Source organism: Saccoglossus kowalevskii, chromosome 17 (assembly GCF_978046115.1).
Source record: "Saccoglossus kowalevskii chromosome 17, keSacKowa6.1, whole genome shotgun sequence".
NCBI lineage: Eukaryota > Metazoa > Hemichordata > Enteropneusta > Harrimaniidae > Saccoglossus > Saccoglossus kowalevskii.
Window position 1 is genome coordinate 22,400,484 of NC_140657.1, and position 12,048 is coordinate 22,412,531.

General features: G+C 34.7%; 1 protein-coding gene and 1 long non-coding RNA gene across 2 annotated transcripts in view; one reads left to right on the top strand and one right to left on the bottom strand.

Annotated features, from left to right (window-relative positions):
• The window catches only part of LOC100372527 (GTPase-activating Rap/Ran-GAP domain-like protein 3), a 180,958-nt gene that overhangs the window by 29,014 nt on the left and 139,896 nt on the right, over positions 1–12,048 (top strand). The gene's annotated exons all lie outside the window — the stretch shown is intronic.
• LOC144349531 (uncharacterized) lies at positions 409–1,240 on the bottom strand. Its single transcript, XR_014926775.1, has 2 exons — positions 1,037–1,240; positions 409–534 (listed from the first exon to the last, which is right to left on the bottom strand). It is a non-coding gene; the product is annotated as an uncharacterized LOC144349531 (long non-coding RNA).

Here is a 12,048-nt window from a genome sequence, read left to right on the forward strand (position 1 = left end):
TGCAGTACGACATTGTATCCGTCGTGTACAATCATATACGAGTTCAATCTGATTAAAATCTGATGTAGTGTATGGGCTTTAATTATTGTGGCTATAAACTTATTTTAATTTTATTTTTTATTACTTTTGTTATTAATGCCCTTTTATTTTATTATTTTACTTTGATTTTGATTTTGTGCCCTACCTACATCTGATCCGACGCCTATGTAAGTCCCGTTCAAATCTCGCATAAGTAACAGCCAATCACAGCCCCCTTTTTATACAGGCTGTCGGTTGCTTACTTTTCAGTGTAGCGATACTCTACGGGCAATCTTTCTGTACATTATATTTTGCTCACTTGAATAAACCATTAATAGAAAATTGCTAGTATATTTTTATTTGCAAAAGAAATTCCACAGCATTTTACAATTTTTGTCATTACATTGAATATTTTTTTCACTTCCAACAAATGTGTACACTTCCAGATACATCTTCGCCAACCAAGGTTCGTTCATTCAGTCATCGCTTCAATTTTACATCACTGAGCATAATTATCTAGAATGGAAGCAAAAAAATAAGTAAATCGTAATGATTAGAACACTGCAAACAGCTATAGTAAACAATGCAAACTGATTTTAAATTGTATAACGGTCACCGGCCCACGGCATCGACGCACTGGCAGAAAATTGTAGCAAAAAAATATTTCCTGATCAATTGCGATGTGTTCCAATAAAAAAAATATTTTATTCCAGTTCAAATCAGCTCAATCACTTTAATAAAGAGTTATTGTATAATGTACAAAATGATGATACAATTTGATGAATATTTACAGCTACGGTTTCAATACCGTAGACGATGTTGGCCCGATCTTCAACAAAACATCACCCGTCTCCAGGGCAGGCGACAGGAAAAAGACACTGGTGTTCGGTCGAAACGGCGGAAACAAAATCGTCACTCCCAGAATAACTATGCAAAATAACGATCTAAAGTCGAACCATTCGAGCCACAATATTAACATAAAAATGACTTTCGTTGCATTTGACAATGATAAACTTACCGAAAAGCCGTGTTATTCTCGGTCGCTAACGTCGGTATAATCCGCCATTTTATTTGAGTGTGTCCGCCCGGTGACGTCATCATGTGCGCTATAGAAGGAGGTATGTGATTCGTTGACTAAAATCGTCGATAGTGGGTCTCGTTGAAATCTCGTTACATAGGCATCGGCTCAGATGTAGGTAGGGCGGAATTAAAAAAATCACAAAATCAAAATCAAAGTAAAATAATAAAATAAAATAAAATAAAATAAAATAAAATAAAATAAAATAAAATAAAATAAAATAAAATAAAATTAGTAACAAAAGTAATAACAAATAAAATTAAAATAAGTTTATAGCCAAAATAATTAAAGCCCGTACACTACATCAGATTTTAATCAGATTGATACGAGTTAAACGTTGTGCGCTTCGCACATGTCGTTTCACTACATAATTAGCATTGTTGTATATATACAGATGCCCCATTCTTACGTCTATCATGATTAAATTGGCCGTAACATGTGATAATGTAACATGCTTACTGCGATTATTTCAGGAAATATGAAATATAACTTGTACTTTTGATTATATGCATGCTTTGGTTGTTGTGAATCAACAACTGGTTTATATATATAGTCATTTGATATTCATGCAATGCTGTACTTCGAACAACTGGTTGAATTCAACTGTTCATAGGCACCGCTCGCGTATTGAGAGTTTAAATTGGTACTACATCTAAAGAGGCACTTGAGTATATTATATCAACGCAAAGCAACAACGCGTACAATTGATCGTCGATCGTGGCTGACCCGCAGCTATGCCCCAGGTCACGTAGATCGATACGATTGATAATGCAATTTTTTTTTTTAAAAAGATATATGCACGCTCAATATTCTCTGGTAATGCTTACTTCTGATGTTGAACGCGACCGTTTATAAAGCGGCAAAATATAACATGGAAAAATGATAAAACATTACATATATTTTGGCGTTCAGTAAAACCGTATTGTCTTTTTTCATTTATTACAGAAGAATAAGGCTTCATTTGTAAATTTATGTAGCGCCATCACTGTCGATTCATGTAAATCATTTTTGTCTTAAAAGGTAACAAGTCAACTAATATATTGATAAACTAATAAGCTGCAAACATGACATAACCAAATTATTTAAGAATCCAAAGCGATTGGAGATATAGTCGGCGGTATTTCTAATTATACAAGTTTGATTTTTTAAAAGGTATATTTAATGAACGTCTGCATGAGGGCGCTGTTGAGTACTGACTTGGTGATGTGGTTTTCGTAATATTCCCCGGTGCTGCAATTTTCCATGTGACAATGTCAAGTTCAAATAATAATATTATAATATGTTGATGTGGTACTCCGTATCACCCCGTAAATGATTAGATATACGTATTCTGTGTTCGCATATTATGTTACCGCCGATGAGCTTAAAAAAACGGATTCATATCTTATGTCTTTATGATGAAATTTTTTCTGCGGTTTATATTTTCTCCCTCAAATACCTTTTTTTCGCTGAAAGATTGTTTTTTTGTTTACCTGTGTCTAATTTGGTTTATATGTATAGTCAGTGCTACACATGTTGCGCAGGGACAGTGTTGGTCATAGCATGGGCAACATTTATATAACTGAACTTGAAATCTCTCGATATCGTACATTATTATACGTCCATCTTCCACTCTCGAAACAGTTCTCCGGATATAACGCGTTCAGGTGGGCGTATTCGTTTAGAAAATAAACTGCAGGGTATAAATACATGATCTTTAATTGAATAATTTGTGGGGAGAATTCGATGAACTTTTATCACGAATAGTTGCACATGTTATGCATACATTTAGAGTAAAAAGCTTTAAAACGGTTCTATATTTAAACTACTACGCATGCTCAAAAGATATATCACGTGACTAGTGCCTGTACTTATAATTTCAATCGAGTGAATAACAAATCTAGTAAATGAGATTCCAGTGTACAGTACTGTACTGTACTGTACTGTACATACTTGCTGTATGTCATGTCAGCCCCCTGGGATTTCCTTGTTTCCTAACTATCGTAGAACCATATATTTGCTGATTATATTGAAACATTTGAATATGACAACATCAACCCCCAAAACACTAAAAGCTAGTAGATGGATAGATATTGCACATTGCGGTTGAATGTACACACAAAGGTGCGCAGTCACCAGGGATGTCGGTGTAAAATTAAATGATACAATTTACTTGCACTTGCGCAAACAAATCACGTGGCTTCAAATTACGTGATTGTGTTATGAGCAAATGAAAACAACGTATCTTGGTTTCTGTCTGGGGATTTTGACTGTTTACAAACAAATATTACTACAGCTGCGAGTAGAACCACAAAAACACAAAGTCTGAAACAAGGTCGAAGTTATCGTGCCAGTAAAAATTAATATTGTTAATAATAGATTTAATATATATTTGTATATATGCGTTTTGGAGGAATATGATTAAAAAATTATTAAGGAAGGTATAAGGATTACGGCTATGATAAAAAACTACTTAATGTTTTCCAGACATCCAATATATTGGAATCCCATATTTCACTGAATATTGACACCTTGCCATACAGAATTTCTGCAGTATTTCATAGTATTAGTGTCAGTATTTTAGGAGTTGAGGTTGGAGGATATTTCTATCAGTATTTTAAGAGTTAAAATGCACTGTATACAAATTTGCAAATATGTGTGTAAGGAGAGGGAATCCGCCAAACAGCCTTAAAAAAAATTATAAAATGATCTTTCTTATGTGCGTATTTTTCTGAATCTGGATGACAGTTAAATTATGACATTGCCGACAACCGACTTATATTTATAATCCTGCAAACCACACACGAATGCATGACCCAAATACTATTCTTGTCTACAATCAGATAAATTATATTCCTGAATTGTTTTTTGAAATAAAAATGGTTGACAAACTTTCAATGATTTACTTTCACATGAGAAAAATAAATAAATCACCCTGATTGGCAGTTCCCCAAATTTAAACAATAAGTTGAATCAGAGGTACATTACTTGGGGTTTGCAACGCGCATAGTACTGTATGGTGACATCATGTCAAGATCCCATTCAAGTCTCATCTCGTAGATAGCGAGACTGATGCTACGACCTTCTGACATGACAAAGGCGGTTTGTAATAAAACAATATACCACATGTATTACCACATTCATAGTGAAAAAATGTAATACATAAAAAATGTACAGAAAATATAGTTATCGTAATCCGTCATATCGTGAGCAGCTATTTTGATCCACCCGGACATCCCAGTAACCTAGTTACCTCGGGCATGCGCATTCGATTTTTTCTAAGTTGGAACGCTTATGCGAGAGCGAGATTGGAACGGGATCTTGGTATCATGTCACCGTAGTTGCAAACCCCAAGTAATGTACCTCTGGTTGAATTCATTCCCATGGGCTCTTAATATACATATGCCACATGTTGTGATTAACCACACCTTCGATGTGTAAAAGCATACCTACAAATACAATAAATACATAATTATTCATTTGATAATACAATAAATGCATAGAACTAAACCTCAATAAGTGATCTTAAACTGTTGTATCAAAATAATAAAATTCGTTTTTTGGGCTTATTTTTTGTTTTTGATAAACAATTCGAAACTAATATTAATATTAAATTCGAGAATTGATTTGTTCATTCATTCACCATGTTTCACTGACATGGATTTTCAACAAAAGATACTGAATAAAATCGAAATGGCTCACAGACACACAACTGCTCTGATCACATGTATTGTTTGATTATATATCACATGAAGAGGTTTTCAGCCTAGAAAATCGAACATTGTGTATGCAGACAACACTGCATTATCAAACTCTAGTGGGATAGTATTAGCGTAACTTCCAAGAGTACCACACAATGGACGTACCATGGCGATGCTAAACATACATGTCTAAACTGACAAGAACGGACATATATACACTTTACGCAAATCCGTTACTGCATTCAAGTAGGACATGTTTGCAATACAGCGGTCGATAAATGTGTACTCAGGGAGTATTTGATCAGCAGATTATATGGTTTCTTACTTAGATGCTTAATGACATATTTGCCTACAACAGACAATGTTCGATGGTCTGTCTTGTTTCAAGTGTTGTCGAGGTATGTCGTTTTTTGGAACGTGGATGGGAGCATGAGGTAGTAACGTGTAATGCTTTCTGTAGTAAAAGGAGACAATATACGTGAACAAGAATATAGCGCCACTGGTGATGGCACTCCGAGAGGTGTATCATTATGCGGTTGGTACAAGTGACGAGAGATGTGCTTAATGGGAATATTTTTATAAATACATTCTTTTCCAGGTGTTCACACCATCAAAAAGCTAGCTACTCTATTTCATACTTTAGTTTGAACAACTGATCTAAAGAAAATGTAATATATTCAGTAAAATATCAGTGAGTTTGAAGAACAATCCTGGTGGTGTCACCTTTGGCAACTACTTTCTCAGTGACTCGAATAAACAGGAATGTATAACGAGCGTTACGAGACACACATACACACATAATAATAGGAAAACAAGCTTATTCAGTCACACATCAGCTCAAATCAGCTGTGCGCGTTTTAATGAGGAGATCGCTGCAATTTAAGGAAGGATAACGAATGCGACATGTTAGGTTCATCGTTTTCTTAGATTTAATAAAACTAATATTAATGCTAGTCCCTCTTTATATCAGTCGAGTAAAACATAACAATCTGTCACCGAAACGTTGTCGTCCAGTCAGTGTAAAGGGACAGAAACAATTTCACAAATTCGATTTGTCGATATTCCCTGAATAAAGATATACCTTATTCTACAGCACATTAAACGGACTGAAGCGCATGTTGTTATGAGCGGTGTCTAGGGATGATATCTCATTTGTTTGGCCGTGGCTCAGTCAATTTTAGAACAAACACAATTTTTGAAGCAATACATCACAGTTAAAACCAATTTGAACTAGTCGATCTGTATCAGAGTCCTTATCTATAAAATGTGCCAACTATCCATGGTCAATATTTAATCCAACCACACCAGACAAGCAATGTCATAATCGTTCTACTTTCTTAAAAGCTGATGATTGTCGAATTGATGAAATTCAAACTCTGCACAGATGTTTTCTCTCTGATTTGTTCATTTGTCATAAATTTATAGCTGTGCTAGTAAATAGAAAATAAAAACTTTAAATTTTTTGCAAAATCAGAAAAAAATATTTAGCCAATGGGAAATTTATTCGAAATCAAGAGAATAAAAGAAATAATTAAAGTTTTGCGAAATTCTACATCAATTTGAAATAATACATTATATTGCAAAATTATCAACCTTTGAGATCATGTAAAGTTCACCTCAGAAATTGGGTAAAATGAAGTATTATCTCGGCTATATAAGATTTATTCTTTTTTAAAGATTTGTTTAAAAAAAAAGATTTAATATTCACAATAGACTAAAATGCATACATATATCAATTATAATATTAAGGTGATGTACACTTATATAATACGTATGGTTAGTTTTTTTTATTTGCAATTTCACGAAATACCTCGACCTTCAGAAAAATGGGACAAAGTCATTTTAAATCGGCCATCGTACAGCTGATTAGCTAGAAATTGGTGAAATATACCGTTACACACCTGCGACAAAATTCGACTATTGCACAGTTAGGCATGCGCCTGGACCATATAATTACAAGCTGACAAACAACGATGTTTTAGCTGCGAGGAGTGAAAATCCGATCTGTAGGTTGCACCGCTACACCCCAGGGGTTCTCGTTAATAATAAATTACGCGCTCGGCACTGAGTGCCACCCTGAGACAGTCCGAATGAGCGACACTGACGTCATTGTTACCATGGTGATGAGTGATGAGTTCATATTAGTGAGTCTATTCACGAGAAAGTGTTGAAGTGTATCCTGAAATGATTAGAATGATTTGAACTACAGCAAAAGGTAGCTCATCCGCAAGTCGACTTGTAAAAATATATATATATTCCAACAACATTTGGTATAAAAAATAATATAACAGTATAACATTGATGGGTGTGGTTATCGAATGACTATATGTCTATTATCAAAACAGCCAGCCATCCCCAAGAATAAGACTAGTTGACTCCATTACTATATCATATATCTACGCTCTTTGTGGCGTTCACGTTGATACTTTTGCGCGTTTTCCGTTCTATAATATATGTAGCTATCTCCCTCAATCATTTGTTATTTACTCTGTTTGCGTTTGTAATTATAACACTAGAATATATGTGTACATTATATTTAATTTTCTGCGTATTAGTGCGTATGAACGGACAGAGCAGAATTGTGTAGTTACACTCATCGTTATATTACCTATTCAGATGTATCCTTTATGCAATCAAGTGTGTTTTATCTTTAGATGATCTTGGGATCAAAATTGTTTTCAATTTATGCACTCTGGAGTAGCTCTCCTGAATCTGAGGGTATATTGCGACAATCTAAAGACTGCATTAACCTATTTAAGTTGTATCTGTTTAAAGATCGTCGGCACATCAAGCGTCAATTTACGCTTCTGAGCACGCATGGTATACAGAAATAGAATGCATCAAGTCTAAGAATTAGATATTCATTCCGAGCTGTCTACAGATCAGAGGGTGATAGGTATCGCTCTGCGTATGCGCCAAGTTTTTTTCTATTGATAAACAAACTGATTCCCTACAATCGTGTGTTAATACATCTTTTTTTAAAAGCGTTCGTATTTTGGAAGCACTTGAATCGCAATGTTTGACACTGCATACGCTCACTGGCAATTACGGCGCCATAGCAAGATGAATAATGTTTAATAATATTCAACAAATTATCGATTCAATATTCGACGCATCTTGTAGCCTTATGTCGACATGCATGCCGGGTACTTTATATTTGTATAGTGCATTGCAGATTGTAACCACCCAACTAGAAAACATTGCGATTTTACCCACACAGCGGCCTGGCACCTGGTCAACATCTCACAATCCACTGTTCTGTAAAATGGACATGACAGTCTGTCGTACATGCATTATTAATTCTTACTCGAGCGCATTATAGATTGAAATTATTTCCGAACAAACTCCATTGTTACCTTCGATGTACATGATTATGGATTCCTTATAACTGAAAGTTCATTGCATTTTTCATTTCCTGGAAATATATTATGTTTACTGCTTAATATTGACCCTACTATTAACATGTTGCGTCCTTTGACATATAGCGTGCCTAATCAATGCAGATGACGTATATTCCATCTGATGTACGTCATACGTAGACAATGTGCGTGTATTTAGTGATAGAACATATGCAAATGTAAATAATGTACATTGAATAGTTTAGTAATTATCTGACATATAGTTATGTTTCAGCCTAATTGCGGCCTAATATGCAATCGGCTGGCAGTGATGAATATACCAGGGTATATGTATGGCGATACTAAGTCGCAATGCAGAGCATTGTTCAAAAATGTTCCTTCCATTTTCTTGAGATGGTTGCATATAGCTGTATATGTGTACAACCTGTGACAGACATATGTTTCCTTGACTCTGTAAACATACAGTGGGAACGTGTTATTTGCAATACATGATTTCACTTGCAATACATATGTCAGTGACAGATCAGACGAATTAAAAAACACACGAAAACGATGCATAAATTTGTTAATTTAAGATCACATCTAAACGAAGGCCGCTGTTTATATTTTTGTATTTGAAAAAAGGGCAGGTGCCCTGTTTAGTACTATCATTATAGTACACTTGCCACTTGGTCACAGCAAACAGTGTCAGACAAAGGTCACCTTGAACAACTGAAATATATAGCTCCTGGCAATCCAGGGTTGGAGTGACATCTTTCAGTCCCGTCTGTATTCTAATTCTAGGATTTGCACATGTAGTTCGCCTCCAGCATTATTTGTCCTATATGTAAGCAGATATGCGCCATTGTAATGTGGCGATCAACCGACTTAATTTTGCATTTATCTCTATATGTTTTGCACAACTATAGACCCTGGCAAATTAATCACTTCACACAGGTACCTAGTAGTTTGCATACACGTTTACTTCGCGAAATGTAGGCATATATATATAATAAATTCATTCGCAACATCCTATGGAGGTATATGATTGCGTGACTGTGTGACACTTTGAATTCCTTGGAGAAAGATTTTGCATTTTGCGGTCGACTGATTTTCTTTTGTTTCCATGTGTATTATTAGTTTGTTCAAAGGTTATTTTGTTCGGTGTGTCCCGCCCCAGTTGCTGCAAATAAAAATGTATACTAACATGCGGTGTTTGCAAAGTGTTAATTGACACACGTTTTTTTTGACGAAGGCGGTGGTAATTTATCTAACGCACTCACGATTGACTTTCCGAGGTGTGACCTCTAATCAATCAAGACGTCGAATTGCCAACAAGCTTTTGCTCGGTATAATTATCTGTCCAGAACTACGATGCCTTGATAAATCAGCTTCAATTTACAATGATTCACAAATATTAATGTATTAAGTAAGCAAGCGAACCATTTTTTTTAGATCACTGAACGAACAGAATGAACCAAATAAAGAGCAATCTCGATATCATCAATTAGTATTATTATTATTTTTAGTATGTAAGTGATTATATTCAACACTAACAAGCATATGGTATATATGAAGTGATATTATTCGTGTGTCAATATGAATACATGTTTGTGATTTCACAGTCATTATTTCAACGAGAGAGCATTATGCATATATGTTCATAAAACAAAAACAAAAACAAACCGTAAATCGTGTTTATTTTGATTAAACGGGGGATCACATACATACTAATAATTCATTAGAAAGTAAAGATATCAAACAAGTATTTATGATCCCAACATATCAATTCTGCATCAACCATAACAAGAAACTCATATACTTAGGAATATAACTTATACGAGCAAATCAAGCATGGATCCATTAACTAAATTGGCCTTGTACATTCTACACAGCCTTCTAAACAAATATTTCTTTTTGTGTTAAATTCATAACTTTTATATCTATTCAGTCGTCACACGAGCCCCATGAACAAATACATTACTGGAATTGAAGATGCATGTTGGTTATTTTTGACGACATATGGTTCTTACGGCATGTTGAATTTAATAACAGCAATATTTGTAAGTGCGAGTAACTTACACGTATATGGACAACGTGATTTATTGCTTCCCACGCGCGAATCGATACTCGATCGAAATACTACTTTGTGCAGGGTTGTTCGATTTAGAACTGTTGCATCGATTGCTAGATAGTAGCCATACTCAAAACATGCGCACATCATATTTCAGGCCTAGAAATATGGTACTCTAAAACCGATAGAACACATTTGGAACTATTTCGGGATAATTGGATTTGCTTAAAATGTGCTACTGTAATGGTTTGTTTTCACACAAAAATTTTATTTGTTCGTTTTTGATTTTTTTCTGATAATTTCTTGTATTGATATCAGAAATTAGGAAATTAAGAATAATACTACCCTACAGTAGCACATTTTAAGCGAATCCAATTATCCCGAAATAGTTCTAATTGTGTCAATTAGCAGAACACAGAAAATATGAAATACGGATTAGATGTCATACAATTGTATTGAATCCGCTCGCTATAATCGTAAGGTAAATCTAGATGATACGACAATATTAAACACACTTTCTTCATTATTTGACACTCTAACTAGGTGTGGTGCCAGCAACCATCATACAAACACTACATTAACGTCTAACGAAGCAGGATGTATGTAGTCAAAGTACATTGAAATTTAACATATAGTCTTATGAATCGTATTCAAATCCTAGACAATCATATTGAGTATTAACCTACTAAGAGGATTTTTTCCGACATTATAGAATCCACCCTAAGGAGACATGCATAGTTAATGACGGGCGATAATTAGATAGCTTTGAAGACACAAAGATATAAATAAGTGCCCAAAGAAGTTTTGTTCTTTTATCATTATAATTTTTTATGTTCCGCATCCCGCATAGGTTGTTTTTTTGACGTTCTTATTGCACACATTATTACAATCACCATGAAGCAAATACAGTACAATTACTGCCATTTGTTAACGGCTGGACTAGACTGTGTTGTAGTCTGCTCACAAGACAATGAGAACATTTATCCAATACTACTAATAAGGCAAAAAGGGGATTGCATTATATACTAGCTAGAAAATCTATGTCAGGGAAGTGATGATTTATATATAAATGCTTTTCACATTCATAAACTCATTCTTGTGTTACTGGGGAATCGTATTTAATATAATAACCCAAGACAAGACAATAAATGTTAGTAGTTTAGAAATGTAAAAGGCACAATCTGTTTAACTGTATGAAGAGCTTTCGAAATAAACTTAACCAGCATAATACATGAGTTCCTAGCTTGAAATTTAAAGTCTGTTAACTATAGTAACTAAACCTTGTTGTCACCCCCGCTCCAATCAGCGGCAAATGCCATTCTGCATAAAATAACTCGTGAATCCTGAACAAGGAAATGGATTTCATTTAGGTAATCAAGCCAATCACCGCCAATCACAGAATAGTCTGTAGGCATAAACGTTCACCAAGTCACTTGACCTCGTGCGCTGTTCTGTTTCCAAACAACTGTTACTATCTTAACATATATCTTTGGATTTAAAGACGAAATATTCTTCACTTATGGGAAGGTGAGTGGATTTTCATTTTGGAGAAAAAAACAGGATATAATAAAATCCAACAATCTCAAATATTTAGTCATATGCTACGTTGCAATCGAATATTGTGTCGTTTTCGGTATAACCTTTTATACAGTATTCTCTTGATTGCTGTGGCCAGTGTGCCGACAGTCCAATTATCATTTGGCGCTGCAGTCGGTTTCTTATTTCAGTTAATTTCATCCCAATTATTTCCGATTCATTCAATTCTTGTATAAACAAATACTTAATATGTCCTAGCGTTGTTATTCAGAGCACGTCCCGAATTGTCTAAGAATAGTTCAAAATATGAATACAAGCAAATGT